The 26292-nt window shown below is 39.2% G+C and overlaps 1 long non-coding RNA gene across 1 annotated transcript in view; it reads right to left on the bottom strand.

Annotated features, from left to right (window-relative positions):
• The window catches only part of LOC139182592 (uncharacterized), a 145833-nt gene that overhangs the window by 110617 nt on the left and 8924 nt on the right, over nucleotides 1–26292 (bottom strand). Inside the window, exon 3 of the long non-coding RNA XR_011566098.1 lies at nucleotides 9533–9629. This is a non-coding gene — a long non-coding RNA (uncharacterized lncRNA). The remainder of the gene's footprint in view (nucleotides 1–9532; nucleotides 9630–26292) is intronic.

Here is a 26292-nt window from a genome sequence, read left to right as displayed (position 1 = left end):
CAGAGCAATTAAATAAGAAAAAGAAGGCATCAAAATCAGAAAGGAAGAAGTAAAAACATCTGTACTTACAGATGACATAATCACATGTAGAAAACTAAAATTTCAGTATAAAAAGGATAGTCGTGGTTGTTTAGTCACTAAGTCGTGTCTGACTCTTCGAGACCTCATGGACTATAGCCTGCCAGGCTCCTCTGTCCATGGGATTCTCTAGGCAAGACTACTGGAGTGGGTTGCCATTTCCTTCTCCAGGTGATCTTCCCAACCCAGAAATCAAACCCAAGTCTCCTGCATTGGAGGCAGATTCTTTACCAACTGAGCTGAGGGAAGCCCAATAAAGAGGATAGAACTAATAAACTGAGTAAAACTGTGGGATATAAAATCAACATACAAAAACCAGTCACATTTCCATACACAAACAATGAACAATCCAAAAAGAAAATTGATAAAAGAATCCCATTAATAACAGGAATAAAAATAACAAAATACTTAGGATTAGACTTAATTGAAGAAGTGAAAGATTTATACACTCAAAATCATAAGATATTGATAAAGGAAATTTTAAAAGACATATAAATGAAGACATTGCATGCACACAAATTTGAATAGTTAAAACATTGTTAAAATATTCATACTAACCACTACAGATTTAATGCCATCCCTATCAAAATATCAACATCATTCTTTACAGAAATATAAAAATAATTATAAAATTCATATGGAACCACAAATGACTTCAAGCAGCCAAAGCCAACTTGAGCAAGAAGAACAAAGCTGTAGATATACACTTTCTGATTTCCAAATATACTACAAAGCTACAGTAATCAAAACAGTATGGTATGGTCATAAAAACAGATATATAGACCAACAGAGCAGAATAGAGAGCTGGAAATAAAGCCACTTCTGTAGAGTCAATAAATCTTCAACAAGGGTGTCAAGAATATACAATGGGGAAATGTTAGTCATTTCAAAAATGGTGCTGGGAAAACTGAATATCCACATGTAGAACAATGAAACTGGACCCCTATTTCACTCCAAACTTAAAATGGGTCAAAAACTTAAGCATAACACCTGAAACCATAAAACTGTTAGAAGAAGAAAAGCTTCTTGACATTGTACCTGGGCAATGATATTTAGGATATGACACAAAAATTACAGGTAACAAAACCAAAAAAGACATGCATCAAAACTGAAAGGCTTCTAAACACCAGAGGAAACCATCAACAAAATGAAAATACAACTTATTTGATGGGAGAAAATATTTACAATAAGGGGTTAATATCCAAACATAGGAGGAATTCATACAACTCAATAGCGAAAAAAAAAAAAAAAATTAATGGGTAAAGAACCTGAAAAGACATTTCTCAAAAGAAGACATACCAATGGCCAAGAGGTACATGAAAAAGTGCTCTGCATCTCTAATCATCAGAGAAATACAAATCAAAACCACAACATTTTTATTTATTTACAATGAAAACAAGTGAGAGTTTTCACACTTGTTAGAATAGTTATTAATCAAGAGATAAGAGATAACAAATGTTGGCAAGAATATACAGAAAGGAGACTACACCTTGTACACAACTGAGGAGAATGTAAATTGGTATAGCCATTTTGGAAAATAGTACGGATATTTCCCAAAAAATTAAAAATAGAACTACCCTATGATCTAGCAATCCTACTTTTGTGTATATAAACAAAGGAAATGAAATCAGTATCTCAAATTAATATACGTTCTCCCATGTTCATTGTAGCATTATTCACAATAGCCAAGATATGGAAAGAATGTAAATGTCCATTTGTGAGTGAATGAATAAAGCAAGTGGAAAAGAAAAGTGGAGTTTCAGCCTTAAAGGGGAAGGAAATCCTGACATTTAAACAAGATGCATGAACCTGGAGAACATTATGCCAGGTGATGTAAACCAGACAAAGAAAGATAAATATTGCATTACCTCATATGTGTGTGAAATCTAAAACTGTCACATTCATAGATGAAGAGAGTAGAATGATGGTTGTCAGGGCTCAGGAGAGGGGGAAAAGAGGGGATTCTGGTTAAAGGGTACAAGGTTTCAGTTATGCAAGATGAAGTTCTAAAAGCCTAATGTATAGCAAGGTGAACATGGTTACCGGTACCACACTGTATACTTGAAGTTTGCTAAGAAGGGTAGATCTTAAGTATTCCCTCCATAAAAAGGAAGGGAAGGATGGAGATAGGAAGATAGGGAGGGAGGAAGCAGGGAAGAAAGGAAAGGAATGGTAACTAAAAGAAGTGATGGATATGTTAATTTACTTGATTGCAGCAGTTATTTAAAAATGTATACCTATATCAAAACATTAAGTCATATACCTTAAATATACACAATTTTTGTCAATTATGCCTCAATAAAGATGAAGGTGAAAAGATCATGGTGCTATTACATTGAATTACATATAGAATATAGTTTAGCAAAATGCATCCTATATTCATATATTTAAGGAATCAGTAAATGCCAAATAGTATATTTGAAGATACTATAAACTTGAAGAACTATGTTCAATCTTCAGTGAAATATGTTCTATGGAAAAGATCCAGGAAAACCACCTTTCGAAAGGTTATAAAATATCCCAAAGCCTCCTGATACAGTTAAACTTTGGTCTGCCTCGACTGTCCTAGTGCAACACATTCTTGCATTACAGCTACGTACCTTTTAGCTCACAGTTCATCTAAAACAGCTTCTAAAACTATTCACCTTATCACATATTTTACTTTTAATTATAGGTTTTAAAATTTTATTTCTAATCATGAGAAAAAAGAAATGGATATATTTCATGAAATACAATAAATGAGGTCTGACTAATTAGAATAAATATTTCATAATGTGATTAGGTTTTAACTCATTAAATGAAGTACAACTGGTTTGTAAACACATCTCTAAACAGCCATTTCTTATGCAATAATTAAAGTTAATTTTTGGCTCTATAAGACTGAGTAGGAAATTTAGTATAACACATTTAATAGTTTATTATACTTTTCAAATAAATCTCTGTACTCATATACCTCCTGGTGGGCTTTATCTCTGAACTACTGTTTGGTGGGAGAAACTATTCTGGAATCTTGGTGGCCTTTAAAAAAATATCAAAAGGAACATGACTGAAATTAAGCTGTCCTGAAACTGACTCTCCCATTTCTCAAGATTTTCCCATACATCTTGATTTTCTGTGTTTAACTCAGCCTATCACTGAGAGTCTTCCTCTTTCAGTGAACTTCTTTCAATTTGGAGGAAATGAAAAGATGATAATTTCCCATATGGTCAATGACCAGAAAGCACTATCTGTGTGTTTAAAGCCTATTTGAACAGGACAAAAAGAAAAATAATTTTTAAAAAACGGAGGGGATGGAGACTTTTTTTAAAGTGCTATAGCTGCTCCTTAAGATCACTAATTTCTTGGGTTGTAGAGGAAATTTTGAGAGACTACGAAACTTAATTGATTGTTATCAAAAGATTATACAGATAACTTTGAAACTGTTAGGTAACATTCACACCCACCAATTCTCCTAAACCAATATCCTGGAAAGAGCTGAAATTTACCTTTAAGTTATCATGAAGTAAAGGTCACAGAATTCTTGAGAAGCATTCTGAAAACAATTAATTCACTATTTTATTTTCAGGTGCCAAGAAAATGTGAAACCATGAGAAGCATTTTTAACATGTCTTTTAAATACATTATCAATGCATTATTACAAAGAAATGAAAACAAATGATATATAGTACAGCAAGTAAATAGGAAATAAAAGAATTTCTTCTGATGCACTCTTCCTGCTGAGGTAAATATTAAGGGTATTTTTTTCCACAGCCAGATTGCAAAGTGCTGGTATAGCAGAAACTGTTTTGCTTTAAAAAAAAAAAGCTCAATACAGTATTTACCATAAAAGGTTAACTGTGATGTGTTGGAATCTTTTTGTCCAATTAGATGAAATTATTAAAATACTATGGACTTTATGAGTAATTTAATTGTTTAGAGCTTAACATTACTAATGGAGGGACATTCTAAATGATAGAATCATAAAGTAGTAGGCTTCAAAAGGACCTTTGATATCATGTAATATGAGCCTTCAATTGACATGTTACAACGCTTAGAATAAGAAAAGTTAAACAATTTGTCCAAGCTGAGTGGCAATGCTTGAAATACAACTTATGATCATTCTGAGTGTCATTTTTTTCAACCTTAAATAAATATAATTCATTTATATGTTACATGGCCTATTTAGGTCACTGGTTGGTTGTAAAGTTTAAAGTGAAGTAATATAGGGAATTCCTTGGTGGTCCAGTGGTTAGGACTCTGCACTTTCACTGCTGAGATTCCAGGTTTGATCCCTAGTCCAGGACCCAGAACCCCACAAGCTATGCAGTACAGCCAAGAAAAAAATGAAGTAATATAGACGAATGCACTGTTTTAAAGTTATCTAAACACTGCAATGAAATGTAAGGCAGTATTATTGGAGAAGTAGCATGGTATCCTATAAGAACAACCTGAAGTCAAGACCCAGTTTAACCATTTATGGGCTTCCTAGGTGGCACTAGTGGTAAAAAAAAAAAAAAAAAAAAAAAAAAACTTCCCTGCCAAAGCAGGAGATGGAGAAATGTAGGTTAGATCCCTGGGTCAGGACAATCCCCTGGAAGAGAGCATGGCAACCCACTCCAGTATTCTGGCCTGGAGAATCCCATGGACAGAGGAGCCTGGTGGGTACGGTCCATGGGGTCGCAAAGAGTTGGACACGACTGAAGCGACTGAGTACATATGCTATTTACAGGATCCACTTCATCTCTGAGCCTGAACTTCTTTATCTTCAAAAAAGAGGAAATAATGATCTACTCTGCCAACCTTATATAGTTGCAAGGATTAAATGAGGTCAATAACATATGGTAAACATCACACTAAACTATAAAATGCTGTAACAGCAAAACCCAAATATAGCTAATATAGTTCAGTGTGGCCCAGTAGTATGTAGAATATTATGAAGACACAGCAGTCCAGCAAAAAGTACACACGTGCATGTTCACACACACACACATACACGTGCACATACACTTGTCATTGCCTGGTTGTTTTTTATTCTAATTTAGCCATCTTATTGGATAATAAGTGGTGTCTCATTGTGGTTTTGATTTTCATTTCCCTAACCACCTCATGCGAAGAGTTGACTCATTGGAAAAGACTCTGATGCTGGGAGGGATTGGGGGCAGGAGGAGAAGGGGATGACAGAGGATGAGATGGCTGGATGGCATCACCGACTCGATGGACGTGAGTCTGAGTGAACTCCAGGAGTTGGTGATGGACAGGGAGGCCTGGCGTGCTGCAATTCATGGGGTCGCAAAGAGTCAGACACGACTGAGCGACTGAACTGAACTGAACTGAATGACTAATGATGTTGAGCATCTTTTCATGTGCTTATTGACCATTTATATGTCATTTGGCGAAATGTTTATCCAATTCCTTTTCTCATTTATAAGTGGATAATTTGTCTTTTTGTTAGAAGTAACTCTAACTTTATATACTCTTCAGTAACTCTTTATATACTGAACACAAATTCTTTAGGAGAGAAATGATTTGCTATGTTAACCATCCTAGATCTTGGCTGTACATAAGAAACAGATCAGAACTGTAAACTATGCAAACTCATTGATGTCTATGCTCTCCCACCATCTCACCCTTCCACTCCCATCCTACTCCACCTTTAGTTTTTGCCAAAGTTCCTGTTGGAAGAGTCCAACATTATCACAGGTGAACCAAAAGGAAAAAGGCTACAACTCTGCCAAGATACGCTGGGAAACCAGTATGTTCCCAATGATCAGATGTATTTGTGGTACATCTTCAACTAAAAAGTTCAGAAGGGCCAGTATAGAAAATACGGACCCAGAAGGGGCAGAATTGGGTAACAGCATAACTATTTTTCTCTTCTTCTATAGGCAACAAAACTGCAAAAATAAATGACAACTAAAAGCCTTAGAGAAGAATCAGAAAAGCATAAAAAGTAAATATAAGAACTCAAAAATACATAGTGGTCTCTGCTCATTTTTCAAAGGAGCCAGTCGTTCTGCGTAACTCAGGATATCACTGGGTGCTACCAACCACTACCTCTTTTCCAAAGTCGCTGCAGGTTAGCACTGCATCTACCTAAAGAGAGATTGGAGTCATCTTAGAATTCTGACCACAAGAAAATGGAATTAGATTAAACTGGAAAGTTTTCGTCCCAACTCCCTTATTGTAGAAAAGAGTCTTTGATTGGTCCAGGCTAGTCAAGTTACCACCTCTGCTCCAATCAACAAGTATGGCTCCTCCAGTAAGGAAAGCTGAAAACATGTCTTAGATGAGATCACGCTTATGGCAGTTTCACTACCTAATGAGAAGAACAGTGGTAGTGTATCAGGTTACATAATCTCTCGGCAAGTCCAGTCTTTACAGTTCATATATTTTTTAATGCATTTGTCCTGTTGTAGAGTCAGTGGGGCTTTTCTAACTTCTGCATACACACACTTACACACACACTTCCCATAGACCAGTTAAATTACCACTACAATTATGACATTTAAATACTTTTTTATAAATATATATCCATGTTTATGTCTTTTTCCAAACAGTGAATTCTCCCATAACACAAAATAACCCCAAATTCTGAGGGGGGTTTTTTGTGTTGTAAAGTTATACTTAACTTTTTCAACTGAATAGTTTCAAATTACATTTTCAACTGGGAGCATGGATCAGCGGTTAAAAACAGGAAGTTTGATGAGCAAATTTGAAACCAGTGAAAATTCAAAAGATAATGAGGGAAATTCAGAGAAACCTGAAATTGTCCACAGATGTGAAGTGACAGTTATGGAGCCAATCCTAAGATTTCCCACATGAACCTGGTGGTGAAAGCATGATTGCAATATCCTGTCAAACGAGTAGTAAATCAGCAGAAAGCAATCACAGGCTGTTTTCACATGTGAATTTAAAGGGTCTTCCTTAGTATTTTGGAAATTTAATGAAGTTTTGCTTATCTTTATTCAAGAAATCCTGGAATAATCACTGCCTGAGACCATCATGTTAGCAGAATTCTTTAAGAACCAATCTTGCAAATTTTAAGGACAAGCACCAGAATTCAATGAAAAAAGTACAATCAAAAAGGCTAACTTGAAGTTTCCCTCAAAGGCAGTTTTAGAACATCCTGAGAAAGGGAAGCCTTCATACTAGTAGAAACTGGAGAGGAAGAGAGGAAGGCAAGTGAAAAATCATCATGTCAAATAACTCATTTCTATGGAGAAGGAAATAGAAATCCACTCCAGTGTTCTTGCCTGGAGAATCCCAGGGACGGGGGAGCCTGGTGGGCTGCCGTCTATGGGGTCGCACAGAGTCAGATACGACTGAAGCGACTTAGCAGCAGCATGGCTCAAAAAGCATAAATGACTGTTTTGGGAAACTGAAGTCAATCTTTTTTTTTAACCTTGCATTAGAATTAAAAACCCCAATATTAATAATATGGTCCTTTCCTTCATCTTTGCTTGCTATATTTATAATGGTGTATTTGATGGTAAAATGATGAATAAATAAATTTTCACTAAGTTACTGGCATATCTAAGACTGGCGAATCTAAGACCCGCAAATGAAGGGATGACGATCATGGCCTGAGACTCGCAAACTCTGAATGCTCAAGCAAGCTCTGCTGCAAAATTCACCAAAAACACACTTCCTCAGAGACTTGTGCTGATTTTCCAAATGTATCCAAGGGGATAATTAACATTCTAAATTAGGCTTAAAAATAGGTTTTAAATATTCTTTGTATTTGAAAAATTCACGATGAAATGGAAGTTTATCAACCACACAGACATAAACTCTCTTAGCTAGAAGAAATGCCTCGCCGGGGAAAAACTAATTCTCATCTTAACTTTTAAAATCGTCCTAAATTTGGCTCCCCAAAGACCTTCTTGAAATTCATCAAGTTCTCACCTATGATTTAAGCTTGTAAAACAAGAGAACATATGGCTTTTATCATATCTTAGCCAAGACAATCCTACTTGTCCTGATGTTACTGACTGATGTGGCAAACCCCAACATTTTCTGAGCTGCTTACCCTACTCTGGGCTTCCCTGGTGGCTCAGAGGTTAAAGCATCTGCCTGGAATTCGGGAGACTCAGGTTCGATCCTGGGTCGGGAAGATCCCCTGGAGAAGGCAATGGCAACCCACTCCAGTACTCTTGCCTGGAGAATCCCATGGAGGGAGGAGCCTGGTAGGCTACAGTCCATGGGGTCACAAAGAGTTGGACACGACTGAGAGACTTCACTCACTCACTTTACCTTATTCTTGGATCAGATCCCAGAGTTCTGTCACCCTAAGATGACTGAGAAGTTCTGTCACAAACTGTGGTACATCAATTAACAGGCTTTTATTGAGTATCATTTGTATACTCAGCCCCAAAATCTTATATACTGTATACTTACAGTCCCAAAATTTTAGGCCACCTCCGTGTACCTAGGTTGCTTTATCTCTGGTTATGTCAAAGCGACTGCCTTTTACACAGTGACAAGAGGGACGCTAGGATCCCCTCAGGCTACTCAACAAATGCCGAGATTTGGGGTGCTCCTGCGATGACTAAGAGCTAGACTTTTTATGATGTTGTCATTTCCTCTTTTTACCACATCTCATTCTTTCCAGGGCATTTCCTTTATTTTCAGATACAGGGCAATTTGCCAGCCTATCTTCTGTCAGGGATGTTAATCATTATACTATGCCAAGAATTAGAATGGGATTAGAATGAAGACTGCTTGCAAAACTCCCTCGCTCTGTCAGCATAATCCTAGTTTTGTGACTTTTGAGGGGACTTATATTTCTTTACATTTCATACTTTTCTGACCCAATCAGAAAATGACAGCTTTGTTCCCCCCAAATGAACTGCCTTTCCTTTTCCTTCCTCTCTTTCTTATTATTATCCCTTTTCTCTATTTCTCTTTCTCCTCTCATAAACAGTGGTTCTGTTGTCTAAAAGACTTTCACAAGTGGGTCTGTATAGCAAAGGTTTATTATTCTCATTAAGCCAAAACATACTGAGAGTCCACTAGACCGGCTACTTCAAAACATAGATACAGTAACTGGCTACAGTCTTAGAGTTACGCTCTCAGGGAGGGAGAAGTTGGAAAGTGTAAATGAATAAATAACCACTAAAATGGGAATAAGTTGAGGATGAGAAGTGCAAAGTCTTTGTGGAGTCAAAGGAGAGAGAACTTCCAAGTGTTTGGGTGATGAGGGAAAGTGTTTGCGTGATCATAATAGAAGCACGTGTGGTAGACAGGGTCTGGTTTGATGTCATTCCAGACCTAGGAGGAAAGGCAACCGAAGAGAAAAGTAAGGACAGGTTAGAGGCATGCAGACCATGTATAAAAAAACTGTGACATATAGGTCTGTGAAAATAACTTGGACCTTATGTTTTCCTATTTCATTTTCTGGAAAATAATGAAGCAGCAAAGGTTTCTGAGCAGGAGGGTGGCCTCATCTGAGGAAGCCCAAGGAAGGTCAACCTACCAGCAGTGGTGTGGGAGGAGCGTGAGTCCCGATGTCCAGCAGGAGCCAGGGTCATGGAGGAGCCCCATCAATTGTTCAGACGAGTAACAATGTAGGTCTGAATGGAGGAAATACAACAGAAGGAAGGAAAGGGAAAAAAACAACACGTGATAAACACCTACTTGTCAGGAACCTCTTGAAGTACTTCTACAAGTGTCATTGCATTTAATGGAAATGAAAAGCAGGTATAAGAGAACCAGACCCAGGGAAAAGAATTAAATTACTATGTATTAAAAAGTAGAAAATGTGCATATCTTTTCAAATGCTCTCAACTGGCCATGGAGGCGATGTTATTTTCCCCATTTTATAAATAAGGATACCAAGATTCTAAGAGCTTAAGTAATTTGCTCAAGGCCAAAAAGGGATTAAGTAGTAAAACCATGACATGAACCCAGACTTATGTAATTCCAAAATAGATGCTCTCCCTACCCTCTGTACTACAAAACCTATGGGATCTTCAATACCCAATAATGTATTAGGCATGCAGGATGATAAATAAGAAAGAAAAAAGAAAGGAAGGAAGGGAGGGAAGGAGGATGGGAGAGGGAAGGAGAAGAGAGAGAAAGGAGTTTTGAAAGATCAGACATTAATAGTGGTGTCATTAGTTGCCATATAACACAGGGAGCACAGCCTGGCACTCTGTGATGACCGAGAGGGGTGGGATGGAGGGAGGGGAGAGAGGCTTAAGAGGGAAGGAGCATATATATATATGTATGTATAATTATGACTGATTCATGTTGTTGTACATCAGAAACCAACACAACATTGTAAAGCAATTTTCCATCAATTAAAAAATAAATTAATAAAATAGTGGTGTCATTAATAAAAACAAAATAAAGACAATCTGAGTTTGGAGTTTAATGAATATAAGTAAATAACTTTAGTTTTAAATATGCTGAGTTTGAAACCTGGCTGATTGAATAAGGGAATCCTAACAACAGTTTGAAATTGCTGATTTTGAAATCATCAGGAGAGAGAGATTTTGAGATGAAGGGAAAAGAGATTGAAGAGATCAGCATGCAAAGCACAGTGAGAGGATGAGGAGTTACCTGTGGAGAAGAGAATATCTTCATTATGGAGCAGAAGTAGGAAGAAAAAGCAGCTGGTGAAGGAGGCAAAAGAAAGGTTCTCAGAAAGTTTAAAGAACCAGCAGACCACAGTATCATAGAGGCCATAGGAGGGGAATGTTCCAAGAAGGGAAATTTCTGCAGAGAAGACAAGGAGAAAGAGGACTAAGAAATGCTTATTATGTTGCATATGAAAGATCGATCAGGTGACCTTCCAGAAGGCAGTTTCATAGAGGGCTAGAGGTGGAAACCATATTGCAAAGAGTTAAGAAGTGAATGCATGAGTAAGAAGTGAAAGCAGAATTCAAACTCTTTTAGAAGTTTGGTGGTGAGCGGAAGAAAGATAAGTAGTAGCTTGCTCAAGTAGCAGAGTCGGAGGAGGGTTATTTTAGGATAGGAAGGGCCCTCACCCTACTTTTAGGCAGAGGAATAAAGATTAAAGATGGAAGAAAGATGGTACCTAAAGGATGGAGCCAAACTGAGCGGAGGGGAGCAGTAACAAAATCAAAAGCAGTGTTCTGGGTAAGGAAAAGAACAAGATACCTCCTTCTGAAGTAGACAAAGGGAGCAGAGACTACCCTCCAGGAGATAATGAGAGATTTCATATGGAATGGCCTCATTCTCAATAAAACGTAAGACTGCTAAACAGGAAAAAAGACTCTCCCCCACAAGTTTGGAGTCCCACATTTTAAAAGAAAGAGAAATGTTTTCATGGGTCAGAAAATGGAAATTCAGTTTTGAAACGTTACCAGACTTCAACAATTTCTTCAGCCACTCTCTATAGCATTTATTCTATTTTTTCCAGAATCTAAACTGCCATTCTCCAAAAAGGGAATATATCTTCCTTGGACTGCCTGGTTGTAATTTGGACAATGAAGACAGCTTTTTTGGTTGTCAGAAATGAAGCAGTTCATACTCTCATCTGTGTTCTTTAGAGGAGAAGTTTGAAGATAAATTTACTTCAGTAAATCTGGGGAAAGCAAGTGCTGATATCAATGTTTATTTTCAAAGGCTATTAAGTACATGGTGATTTTGATTGGTCTACCTGTAATAAATGCCATCTCATAACAAAATGCTGTATCTTACAGAAACTTTAAAGTAAACTCAGTTACTAGAGCTATCTTCCTAGCTCTTTCCATTCTGCTGTTTAATCCCTAAGTGCTCACATTGATTGATCTGGTAATCCAAGTTGGGTGTATGATATACATGAATGTATCATTTAATCCTCATAATAACCTTATAGTATATTTTTATTATTATTCCCATTTTGCAAAAAAAGGCAATTGAGCATTAGGCTCAGTTAACTTCCTAACTTCTCTAAGTTCTCAGAGCTAATAACAGTAGAACCAGCTTCAGTCCTGGTCTGACTTAAGAGCCCATACATCTAAAATTAAATTGTACCACCTCACAACTCCTTTCGTTATCTACGACATCTTATTTCTGCCTCCCTCCTCATCACAAGAGTTTGTTATCACAAGAGTCCAGAATACTGTACCTCTTCAGACTATGTGGAAGTAAATTGAAATAAGTTAAATCAACTTTAAAATAATTAAGCTTATTTGTTTTTTATCACATTTGCTTTGTTTCCCCCGCACTTCCTATATTCACCACCCCTTTTCCCATATTGGTTTCAAGAGAATATCCAAGTGTGGGAATGTGAATATTATTGTGAAAATAACCCTGTAAAACAGCTTCTCTAACCAAGACTGTGCATAAGTCAAGTGTGTGGATGCATAGAGGACACAGAGAGCCTTCTCATCATCAATGACCCAGAAAGATTTGAGCTGAGGTTTTCACTCTCTTAGAGCTGATGTTCACTTGTTCACTCAACAGCTTTATTGCTTAAGCTGGTTCCTGCCCTTTAGGAGTTCTCAGACAAGAGGAGAAGACATCAGGTATTTTATAATTGTAGAACAGCCTGGTAATGCCAGAAAAGAGTTGAGGAGGTTGGCTGAACAACAGTTTGACACTTTTTTTTTTATCATTAGTTATATGTATTTCAAGTTAACTTCCCAATACGGGCTCATTTCCTTTGTGCGTCGACGTGAAGCCTCAAATGAAAACCGCATAGTGTCTTTCATTTCAAAATGAAACTCATGACACAGCTAAGCAGTGAGTCATCTTCAGAAACCATAAAATTTCAATCCCAGTATTTTAAAAACTGGCTGGGTCTTTTCTATCATTAAGCTTCATTGTATATTTCTCCACCAGAACTTCTTTATCACCCATTTTAATTTAGAAGATGATTGTCAAAATAGTTCATCTTTGTGCCAGCAATAAAATCTGCAATTCCCCACACCAATAAAAGTGACTTTGAAACAGAAGAAATAAAGTGAGAGAACTATTTTCCTTACAAACCTAGATCATGGAGGAAATTAGAGATTTGATCTCATAATTTTCCCACAAAGACTACCCTCAATCCTAAACTTGTGCTATTATTTTCATTTCATTGGGTGCCCTTCAGAGGTTAACAAAAGGCTGTATCTTTTCACTTCAGAAACTGATCCCATGAAGACAAACAAGCAAACAGAACCAGCTAGGACCTCTTACAGTAAAAAGCAAAAAGAGCAGGCCCAGGTCAATAACACAGTTCTGTATGACTGAGGAAGCTTCCTAAACCCTGATGACATCACAGTTGCTTATCTATTTCCCATTCTCCTCTTGGGAAAAAAAAAAGACTCAGCAATTTCTCAGGGTTAGAACACAGGTCACTGTGAGCCAACCACCAAGACAAAAGGAGAAAGAGATGAAAGTATATGTCAGTAATGCAGATCTCAACTTCTAGCTCATTTTCAAAAAGTATTCTTGTGTATCCCAGAGTATACCAAAGCTTACAAGTAACTGTGGATCATCTAGACCTCTGAACTCCTCTTTACCCCTATCGTCACTATCCCCGCTGTGGTGTACATGCATTCCTACTTCAGCCCTGCCATGTAAGGTTATGTGAAGAATGCACAGATGATTGAGTGGATTTGCAAAACCCTCGCAGAGGCCAGTCCCAAGGCTACTGATCACAGGCAAAGCATGTAATGGTTTCCAATGTCTTTGACATGCACCAAGACAAGAAGTTTCATTCATTTAATGTCGTGCTCATTGGAAAAATCCTAATGAATCATCACCTATATTACAAACAGGGAAACTGTCAGCCTATATCCAACCTTGCAACTCTGTGTCATGGGGAGGTGACAATAAACTAGAAAGAAGTACTTGGAGTTCACAACTCCTAATAGTTTGAGTTTGGTCAAAATCAAGGCCCTTCCTAAATACTTAGCAGCTAGAAAGACAGATACACAGAACCACTTCCATTGTGACACATCCTCCATTTTCAGCCTTTACCAATTTTAGTGCACACCCAGATCAGATCCTGGTCTTTCCTTCTCTCTTCACAACAGAGTCACATCTTGCTCCAGGGTTAGGTGGCTCAGCCCACAAAGTGAAAATCTCGTGTAATTCAAATTACCCTTGAGAAAGCCTTAAGTGCCCTACAGCATTCAATGTCCTCAGGAGGTGATATTATCAGTTCTCTAATGTTCCCTCTGGGGCTTGTGATTAATTTTTCAATTCCTACATTGACCACATCAATATATCTTCACTATCCACTTACCAAGTTCCTTGAAAATCTGTTTTACATCTTTATTATTAGTCAATGAAACCCTTAAGATTATTCAGTACAATCTTTCCATGAATTCCTACCAAAGGCACTGACTATTAATATTTCAGGCTTGATTGAATCTGCTACCTGAGTAGAGAACCACACCACCACTCATCCCAACCTTTCAGTTCAGTTCAGTTCAGTTCAGTCGCTCAGTCATGTCCGACTCTTTGTGACCCCGTGAATCGTAGCACACCAGGCCTCCCTGTCCATCACCAACAACCAGAGTTCACTCAGACTCACGTCCATCGAGTCAGTGATGCCATCCAGCCATCTCATCCTCTGTTGTCCCCTACTCCTCCTGCCCCCAGTCCCTCCCAGCATCAGGGTCTTTTCCAATGAGTCAACTCTTCGTATGAGGTGGCCAAAGTACTGGAGTTCCAGCTTTAGTATCATTCCTTCCAAAGAACACCCAGGACTGATCTTCTTGAGGATGGACTGGTTGGATCTCCTTGCAGTCCAAGGGACTCTCAAGAGTCTTCTCCAACACCACAGTTCAAAAGCATCAATTCTTTGGCGCTCAGCTTTCTGCCACCTTTTTGTCTCCCACCTCTATCCTGTCCTTTCTCTCCTTTTCCTCTCTCCTTTTATCTCCACAAAGTTCAGCTCAGATAAATCAATTGTTCCTATCAGGAAAATCTACTATAATGAGGAAATGTTCTCAAGAAATATTTATAAACCCACTTGCCTGACTTTCTTCCACCAAACCTATTACTTTGTATTGCTCTCATATACTCATTCATTCATCCATTCCACAAATATTCACTATGCACCAGCTACATACCAAACATTATTCCAAGCACAGGGATTTCATCAGTGTTCACAACAGGCAAAGTCTCTGCTCTCAAGGAACTCACTTTCCAGTGGGGTAGACAGCAAGTAGGCATATCCCTAAGACACTATTATCAGGAAGGACTGAGTGCTAAATATGGGGGATCAGGTAGTCAAACAAGGCTTCTAAAAAAGTAGCATTTGAGCAAAGACCTAAGTAAACAAGGAAACAAGCCATGTGGATATCTGGGGGAAACATGTTAACAACAGAGAAAGCAGCAAGTGTACAGGCCTTGAAAATAGCATGGCACTGGGGTTTTCCAGAAACAACCAGGAAACTTCCAGGATGGGTGAAGCCAAAAGCTCAAAGAGAAAAGTGGCATGAGATAGGTTTTCAATTTGGCCAGAATCCAGGACTTTGGCCTTTATCTGTGGGTGTTATGCAAAACCCTAATCTGCAGATCTTTTTGTAAGGAGGTAGCATGACCTGGGGGCTTCCCTGGTAGCTCGGCTGGTAAAGAATCTGTCTGCAGTTCAGGAGATCCCAGTTCTATTCCTGGGTTGGGAAGATCCACTGGAGAAGGGATAGGCTATCTACTCCAGTATTCTTGGGCTTCCCTGGTGGCTCAGATGGTAAAGAACCCTCCTGAGATATTGGAGACATGGGTCAATCCCTGGGTTGGGACGATTCCCTGGAGAGGCGAACAGCTACCCACTCCAGTACTCTAGCCTGGAGAATTCCATTTGACAGAGGAGCCTGGCGGGGTACAGTCCATGGGGTCATGAAGAGTTGGACACAACTGAGTGACTAAGCACAGCACAGCATGACCTGAGGCGTTTTTCAGAAGGATTTCTCCATGTTCTGTGGAGAGTTGTAGTGAGGCGCCTGTAGAGAGAGAAAGACAGGAGCCTGGGAGGCTCCCCTAACCCCTTAGCACTGCCTAGTATCTCAAACTAGTGTTTCTCAGTATTTGCTTTTCCTGTCAGGAAAAGCAAGTGAGAAAAGATTTCTAGTTAAGTGGTTTCTGGTTTTTTACCAAACTGTGCAACTTTCACACAGCCCTTGTCTCCTGCTCTCTAGGTCTGACTCCCTGTCAAGTCTGCTTCGAACCTGCCATGAGAGCAAAGCTCCCTGGTGTACAGGCCCCTTCAGGGCCTTGGAAGCCACAGAGAGTCACCGAATACCACCCTCTTACTAATACAGGATTCTACCTTTTCACTGTCTTTTTTTACACAGATTCTGGCAGCTTTATCAAAAATCATAATAGCTTGAAACAAAAAAAAAGTGTTTCTACTAATAAAGCAATGTACATTTTAATACAGGTGGTAAATTCACTTCTGAAGCCCTTAATATGTGTACAATAGCTTTTAGTGCCATGAAAAAACTCCGTGAATGTAACAGATTGAGTTTTAAACCCGTAAGAAGTATTTAATTTTTTAACTTTACCTTAGACTTATTTAGAGGTGAATAGTAAGGTTTTCTAAATTAAAAATGAAAAGGGGCACCTGATTTAGTGCAAAATACAACGTAGAGAGCAAATTATTATCACTGAACTCTCCATTTCTCATTTATATACATATATGTGTATGTGTGGAGAAGGCAATGGCACCCCACTCCAGTACTGTTGCCCAGAAAATCCCATGGACGGAGGAGCCTGGTGGGCTGCAGTCCATGGGGTCGCTAAGAGTCAGACACGACTGAGCGACTTCACTTTCACTTTCCACTTGCATACATTGGAGAAGGAAATGGCAACCCACTCCAGTGTTCTTGCCTGGAGAATCCCAGGGACGGAGAAGCCTGGTAGGCTACAGTCCATGGGGTCGCACAGAGTCGGACACGACTGAAGCGACTTAGCAGCATGTGTATGTGTGTGTGTGTGTATATATATATATATAGACACACATATACATATAGGTACACATTTATGTAAATTTTATCACTTTTTCCTGGGATATTTGCATTTAAATCTTCTGGCAACCCAGCACTTAGCTCCTCTCACTGCCATCACACTCCCATTCTGATCACTGAGTGGCACTCAGATGCCTGAGTCTATCTATTGGCTGCTGGTGTCATGCCAAGGAAAGTAGACTCGATTTTTTAAGCCATGTGGGTCCACTGAATATTTCATAGAAGTAATATAATTTTTCAATATTTATTCCAACACTTGTTGTATACCAACCATGAAATAGGCACTGTGCTAGGCAATGCATGGACAATCACAAATAAGATGTAGCCTGTGTCCCTCCAGGATGGACTGTTGCTGAAGCTGAAGCTCCAATACTTGGGCCACCTGATGTGAAGAACTGACTCACTGGAAAAGACCTTGATACTGGGAAAGATTGAAGGCAGGAAGAAAAGGGGATAATAGAGGATGAGACGGTTGGATGACATCACTGACTCAATGGACATGAGTTTGAGTAAGCTCCAGGAATTGGTGATGGCCAGGGAAACATGGCATGCTGCAGTCCATGGGGTTGCAAAGAGCTGGATACAACTGAGCGACTGGACTCACTGATTGACTGACTGCACCCCTCCAGTATAACTGCCACATGGAAAGCAGCTGGTAGGGAGCCAAGGTTAAGGACAAAAAGTCAGCAGCAGCCTTCTGTAACAGTCTAAGAAGAAAATGGTGAAGCTGAAAGAAACTCAAGGGACATGTCAGAGATAGAGTCAACTGGATACTCTCAGCCTTTTCACTGTCCAGTTTTCTTATCAACTCTTAGTTAATAAACTCCAAGATTTTCCCTGTGTTTATAATACTTCCAAACTCTGTATGTGATCCAAGTTCAGAGAGCTGTACCAGAGTGCCTTCCTTTATTTGCTTATACATAAGTAGAATAAACATTGCCAATGAGTTTAGTCAAGGATTTGGGTATCTGGGTTTCATGGTAATAAAGAGGAAACTCATCCATAAAAAGTATGAAAAATAAAGGTCTACGTTACAAAGCAATGAGGATAAAATAAAAGTACTAAAGTCCTTATTAAATAGACCCCATCCATCACTCTCAATGAAGTATTACAATACTTTCCAGTACTTCAATGGAAAAAGAAAAGGCTAAAGTTTTGGCACCATCTGAAATCTGGCAGGTATAATGTTTAGCTAATCTATAAAGCTGTCTTTCCCCTGGGATGTCCTCAAAAGACCATGCAGACTGCCTCAGAGCCACATTTTAAAACAAATAGTCCATGTCAGAGGGAAGAAGCCTTGAAGTGCTATTTTGTTTGTTTTTCAGAATAAAATCAGGATTAGGCTAGAGACACCAAATTTCCTCAGATTATTGTTTGAGGCATTTAACCACAAGTAGAGGAAATCTACTTGTGACGAATGAGCCCTTTTGTTGTTGTTCAGTCACTCAGTTGTGTCCGACTCTTTGTGACCCCATGAACTGCAGCACGCCAGGCTTCCCTGTCCATTGATGGAGAGAAATAATCTCCTTCCAAGTGTATCAAGTGAAAAGCCTTGACACATTTTATGCCTTAAAATGGTTGATTCTGCTCAGTCTGGCAACTAATTTACAAAGATCTTAAGCCAAGCACCAAAGTGAAGGCAGTTGTTACTATGTACACATTTCTATATCCAACCATATAATCCTGATTTTCTGATCTTTGCAAATAAGTAACTGTGAATAAATAGAGACTTCCCTTGTGGCTCAGAAGGTAAAGCCTCTGCCTACACTGCGGGAGACCTGGGTTTGAGCCCTGGGTCGGGAAGGTCCTCTGGAGAAGGAAATGGCAACCCACTCCAATACTCTTGCCTGGAAAATCCCATAGACGGAAGAGCCCGGTAGGCTACAGTCCATGGGGTCACAGAGTCGGACACGACTGAGCGACTTCACTTCAATGATAGACTGAGAAAATTGAGCTCCCAACTGCCTGTTTGTTGGCATTATTGTTTCAGTTATCTATCAGCATAACAAACCACTCAGAAATACGTGCTTAGTTGCTCATTTGTGTCCAACTCTTTGAGACCCCATGGACTATAGCCCACCAGGCTCTTCTGTCCATGGGGATTCTCCAAGGCAAGAATACTGGAGTGGGTTGCCGTGCCCTACTCCAGAGGATCTTCCCAACCCAGGGGTTGAACCCAGGTCTCTGGCATTGCAGGTGGGTTCTTTACCATCTGAGCCACTGGGGAAGCCCTGTGACTCTGAAATATAGTGAGCTGCATAAAACAACAAACATACTATTATGTTGTCCCATTCTAGAGGTCAGGAACTTTAACAGAACACAGAGAGATGACTCATTTCTGCTCAGTTTTGGTTGGGGCCTCAGCTATGATGACTCCAAAGGCTGTGAGGTGACTCAAAAAGTATGGCTGGAATGGAGGGACAGGAAAATCCATTTTCAATATGGTTTCTTTAATCAAATGTCTGGCACTTGTCCCGGGATTGGTGAAGGACAAGCTCAGCTGGGACTGTCAACCAGAGGACCTACATGTGTCCTCTCAAGCTTGGCGGTCTCAGGGCAATCTGAATTATGACATGAGGGCTCAGGGCTCAAAGGACAAGCATTCCAATGAGCAAGGAGGAAGCTGCATGGCCTTTTTGGTCAAGCCTCAGAGGTCTGCTAGCATCACTCCATGTGGTCAAAGCCAGCCAGATTCTAGCAAAAGAGACACAGACCCCACCTCCTGCTGGGAGGAATGTCAAAAGATTGCAACCTTGTTAAACTGTCCCCGTTACCTTCCACATAAGATGTCACTATCAACAGAGAGGCAGATTGTATTTAGGAGCACAGGGGGGAGTGGGGAATAGGGAAAGGAACCCATAGGTATATATGAGCTAAATGAGAGGACAGTCCTTACCAGTGTAATCTTCTCACTGGAGCACTTCCAGGAAAACTCCAGATCTAATTTCCACATAGTAGCTTTGTTACTTGGAACTAAGCTTCTTAATGTGCATTCTTCAAGATCTTTCTTAGGGCTCCATGGCCCTTTGGAGTAACAATTCTTCATATGTGACTCCATTGTCAACACCACAGGGCTACCATGATTCAGTCCTTACACATCACCACAGAAATAAGGAACCAGAAAATCACCAGAGCTGAATAGTCATCCCTGTGTTGAATGCATGGGGCAATTTTACCCCTGTCCTGTATACCTATTCTGACTCCTCTGGGTGGGGAAGAATGACTGGGGGAGAGGAAGACAAATAAGGACTCCTGTTACCATTCACCCCCAAAGTCATCTTCCAGCTGTTCAGTGTCAGACCTGGTGGGACCAGGGAGCAGCAGGGGAAGGGAGAAGGAGGTAAGCAGTATACAGGGCTAGGAATGGATCAGCAAACTATATAGATTAATTATGTAATTATGCAACTATATTAATATCAAATGAAATAAACTCTAAGGCATAAAACCCCACTTAGAGATAGAGTGTCACTTCATAATGACAAAAGGTACATTTCATGTAACAAAAAAAATGTTTATGCAACTTTTGACACAGCCTCAGAATACTTAAGGAAAAGATATCAGAAAAAAAATAGAAATATGCAATATCATACAGTGATAGTGTAATAAATATTTCTATATCTGATAGACCAAGAATATAAAAAAAAACAGAGAAAACTATGATTCTAAAAGACACATGCACCCCTATGTTCCTAGAGCACCATCTACAATAGCCAAGACATGGAAACAAGTTTAATGTCCGTCCACAGATAAATGGATAGAGAAGATCTGGTGTGTGTGTGTGTGTGTGTGTGTACATACATAAAATAAAATATTACTCAGCTATTAAAAATAATGAAATGATGCCATTTGCAACAACATGGATGAACCTAGAGATTGTTATACTAAGCAAAGTCAGAAAGAGAAAGACCAATACTAGATGATGTCACTTATAACACAAATGAACATATCTGCAAGACAGAAACAGACTCAGAGACATAGAGAATATATACTTGTGGTTGCCAAGGAGGAGAGGGAGGGAAGGAAGGATTGGGAGTTTGAGATTAGGAGATGTCAGCTATTATATATAGGATGGATAAACAACAAGGACCTACTGTGTAGCACAGGGAACTATATTCAATATCTATAATAAGTCATAATGGAAAAGAATATGAAAAAGAATAAATATATATATATATATGTATCATTAGAAAAGACCCTGGTGCTGGGAAAGATTGAAGGCAGGAGGAGAAGGGGACAACAGAGGATGAGATGGTCAGACGACATCACCGACTCAATGGGACATGAGTTTGAGTAAGACCCAGGAGATGATGAAGGACAGGGAAGCCTGCCATGCTGCCGTCCATGGGGTCACAAAGTCAGACACGACTGAGCGACTGAACAACAACAACGATATATATGTATAACTGAGTTCCTTTGCTGTACAGAAGAATTTAACACATTGTAAATCACCTATAATTCAATAAAAATTTTAAAAAGGAAAAAAGAATATTAAAAAATCAGCAAGAACACATAAGGTATTTAATTACATAATTATAAAATTTAAAAGCATAATTAAGATTTAAAATATATACATAGTAGAACAATTAGCCCCAACTACAGAACATACTTCCCTTTCAAGAACACTTGAAACACAAAGATTGACCCACAATGATCCTTAAATCGAATTTCAAAAACAAACCAAAATATTGGTTTCATTCAAAGCATAGTCTCTGACCACACCACAATGTTATTAAACTTGACATCACTAGTAGAAAGATATCCAGGAAATGTTCATGTTTAAATTCAATAAACTTCTAAACAGCTCTTGAATCAAAAAGCAAATTAAGTTGGAAAATAGAAAAAATTATAACTGAATAACAATAAAAGCACCACAAACAAAACTTGGGGCAAGACATCTAAAGCAGAAACTCGATAGAAATTGGTATTTTAAAAGCCTGTATTAGAAAAGAAGAAAGTTATGAAAATTAAAGTTCTAAGCATCAACCTGGGTAGAGGAACGGAACAGACATTTTTCCAAAGAAGACATACAAAAGGCCAACAGGCATGTGAAAAGATGTTCAACATTACTAACCATCAGGGAAATGAAAAACCAACACAAGATATCATCTCACACCTGTGTTGGCTCCTAAACTGGCCCCTATACACAGAGAGCAAACAGAGCCTTAAGAAGGAAGCAGACCACTTGAGATTGGAAAGTGGCAGGTGTAGTAAACAAAGGAACTTACACATGAGGCTAGTTGTGGGCGGCTGCAGGACGAGTAGATCTTGCACCCACCAGACAGCATCTTACGGTTTATACACAGGCCTTACCTGGGTTCAGTCATGTATACTGTCCAAACGTGTCTCAACCACACCTTGCTTTCTCAAGCCCGCATTCCCCAAGGCTGTGGGAACAGTGGGTGGAGGATACATTCCAAGGACCTGGAGGTGGGAAGGAGCCCCCGATTGCCCGAGTCAGCTCTTGGGTCAACTGGTGGCCACATCCTCTCCATGACCTCCTCCAAAAACCTGTCAGAGTAGCTGCCACCAAGATGACAAGAGATGCGTTGGCGAGAATGTGAAAAAAGAGAACTCCTGTGCACTGTGGGTGCGATGTAAATCGATTTGGCCACTACAGAAAACAGTGTGGAGGTTGCTAAAAACTTTTTAAATAATATAATCCAGGAATCCCACTCCTCAGTATATATCCAAAGAAAATGAAAACAGAATATGGAAAAGATACCTGCACCCTCATGTTTATTGCAGTATTATTCATAACAGCCAAGATATGGGAACAACTTAAGTGTCTGTCAGTGGATAAATGGATGAAGACACTGTGGTGGACATATGTATACAATAGAACATTATTCATCCATGAAAAAAAAGAAATCCTGCCACTTGCAGCAACGTGGATGAAGCTTACTGACATTATGCTAAGTGAGATAAGCTAGACAGAGAAAGACCAATATTGCATATCACTTATATGCAGAATCTTGAAAAATCAAAGTCATAGAAATGGATGTCAAAATGATGGTTAGGAGGCAGTGGGAGGTGGAAGGATTGAGAAGATGTTGAAGATACAAACTTGCAACTAGATGATGAATAAATTCTGCAGATCTGATGCACAGCATGGTGATTATAGTCAACAATACTGTTTTATGGGGCTTCACAGGTGGTGCTAGTGGTAAAGAGCCCACCTGCCAATGCAGGAGACATAGGAGATGAAGGTTCAATCCCTGGATCAGGAAGATCCCCAGAGGAGGGCATGGCAACCCACTCCAATATTCTTGCCTGGAGAATCCCATGGACAGAGGAGCCTAGCATGCTACAGTCCATAGGGTCACACAGAATCATACAAGACTAAAGCAACTTAGCATGCACACATAGCAGGCACACATACAAAATGGCTAAAAGATCAAGTTTTAAAAGTTCTCATCACAAAAAAGAAATGGTAATTATGTGACATGATAGAAGTGTTATAAAGCTACAGTGGGAATCATATTGCAATATATAAGTGTATCAAATAAATACATTATATACCTTAAACTTACACAATGTTATATATCAATTACATCCCCAGGAGGAAATTTTAAAGGAAAATACCTTCAAAACCTTTGGTGAAATAGAAAAATCTCAGAAATATATCAACTTACAAAATCTGATTAAAGAACTGGGAAAATTTAATAGTTTTATTATCATTAAAGATATTGACTCACACTACTATATATAAGAGATAACTAATAAGAATCTGCTGTATAGCACAGGACTCTATTTGGTGCTCTGTAACTCAGCATTGGCCACAGGACTGGAAAAGGTCAGTTTTCATTCCAATCCCAAAGAAAGACAATGCCAAAGAATGTTCAAACTACCATACAATTGCTTTCATCTCCTACGCTAGCAAAGTAATGCTCAAAATTCTCCAAGCCAGGCTTCAAACAGTACATTATCCAAGAACTTCCAGATGTTCAAGCTGGATTTAGAAAAGGCAGAAGAACCAGAGATCAGATTGTCAACACCTGCAGGATCATCAAAAAAGCAAGAGAGTTCCAGAAAAACATCTGCTTTATTGACTATGCCAAAGCCTTTGACTGTGTGGATCACAATAAACTGTGGAAAATTCTTAAAAAGATGGGAATACCAGACCACCTGACCTGTCTCTTGAGAAACCTGTATGCAGGTCAGGAAGCAACAGTTAGAACTGGACATAGAACAACAGACTGGTTCCAAATAGGGAAAGGAGTATGTCAAGGCTGTATATTGTCACCCTGCTTATTTAACTTATATGCAGAGTACATCATGAGAAATGCCAGGCTGGATGAAGCCCAAGATGGAATCAAGATTGTCATGAAAAATATCAATAACCTCAGATATGACACCACTCTTATGGCGGAAAGAGAAGAAGAACTAAAGAGCCTCCTGATGAAAGTGAAAGAGGAAAATTAAAAAGCTGGCTTAAAACCCAACATTCAAAAACTAAGATCATGGCATCCGGTCCATCACTTCATGGCAAATAGGTGGGGAAACAATGGAAACAGTGACAGACTTTATTTTGAGGGGCTCCAAAATCATTGCAGATGATGACTGTAGCCATGAAATTAAAAGACACTTACTCCTTGGAAGAAAAGCTATGACCAACCTAGATAGCATATTAAAAAACAGAGATATTACTTTGCCTACAAAGATCCATCTAGTCAAAGCTATGGTTTTTCCGGTAGTCATGTACAGATGTGAGAGTTGAACTATAAAGAAAGCTGAGCGCTGAAGAATTGATGCTTTTGAACTGTGGTGTTGGAGAAGACTTTGAGAATCCCTTGGATGGTAAGGTGATCAAACCAGTCCATCCTAAAGGAGATCAGTCTTGAATGTTCATTGGAAGGACTGATGTTGAAGCTGAAACTCCAGTACTTTGGCCACCTGATGCAAAGAGCTGACTCATTTGAAAAGACCCTGATGCTGGGAAAGATTGAAAGCAGGAAGAGAAAGGGACGACAGAGGATGAGATGGTTGGATGGCATCACCGACTCAATGGACCTGAGTTTGAGCAAGCTCCAGGAGTCAGTGATGGACAGGGAAGCCTGGCATGCTGCAGTCCATAGAGTCTCAAAGAGTTGAACACTACTGAGTGACTGAACTGAATGATCTATACAGGAATAGAGTTTGGAACATGGTGGATGTATGTAAATGTATATGTGTGGCAATTCACTCTGCTGTACAGCAGAAAACACAAATGTAAGTCAGGTGTACACCAATAAAAAATCAATTTTTAAAAAAGATACTGAATCAGAACTTAAGTCACTTATGTTGGCTTCTATGACATATTTTTCTTCATATACGGCAGGAATATTTGGCTATTGAATGCATAAAAATTTGTGCTTAAATATAATTGAATTCTAATTTAACACAAACTATTCCAGAATACAAAAGAGAAAAAATACTAAGCTCTGTTTATGAGCACAACCTTGATTACAAAAGCCAACAAAGGCAACACCCACAAAAGAAAATTACAGGCCCGTCTCAGTCATGAACATATATGGCAAAAAGCAAGCAAAATAAAAGCTAGCCAAGTTGCCCCAAGGATGTTCCAATGTGCTAGAAAGTTAAATGCCTTGACCTGACTGGTGAGTTCCTGGGTTTTTTAAAACACTATCCTTTAAATGGAACAAACACATATTTGCTTAAGTACATTTTGTACAGTCTTCTGTTTATTGGCTCAGTTGAGTTCAGTCACTCAGTCGTGTCCGACTCTTTAAGACCCATGAATTGCAGCACGCCAGGCCTCCCTGTCCATCTTCAACTCCCGGAGTTCACTCAAACTCACTTTCATCGAGTCGGTGATGCCATCCAGCCATCTCATCCTCTGTCGTCCCCTTCTCCTCCTACCCCCAATCCCTCCCAGCATCAGAGTCTTTTCCAATGAGTCAACTCTTCGCATGAGATGGCCAAAGTACTGGAGTTTCAGCTTTAGCATCATTCCTTCCAAAGAAATCCCAGGGCTGATCTCCTTCAGGATGGACTGGTTGTATCTCCTTGCAGTCCAAGGGACTCTCCAGAGTCTTCTCCAACACCACAGTTCGAAAGCATCAATTCTTCGGGGCTCAGCTTTCTTCACAGTCCAACTCTCACATCCATATATGACTACTGGAAAAACCATAGCCTTGACTAGACGAACCTTTGTTGGCAAAGTAATGTCTCTGCTTTTGAATATGCTGTCTAGGTTGGTCATAACTTTCCTTCCAAGGAGTAAGCATCTTTTAATTTTATGGCTGCAATCACCATCTGCAGTGATTTTGGAGCCCAGAAAAATAAAGTCTGACACTGTTTCCACTGTTTCCCCATCTAGTTC

The sequence above is a fragment of the Bos indicus genome, chromosome 1 (assembly GCF_029378745.1).
Source record: "Bos indicus isolate NIAB-ARS_2022 breed Sahiwal x Tharparkar chromosome 1, NIAB-ARS_B.indTharparkar_mat_pri_1.0, whole genome shotgun sequence".
NCBI lineage: Eukaryota > Metazoa > Chordata > Mammalia > Artiodactyla > Bovidae > Bos > Bos indicus.
Note: the sequence above shows the minus strand (reverse complement) of the source record. Positions and strands in the feature narration are given on the sequence as shown.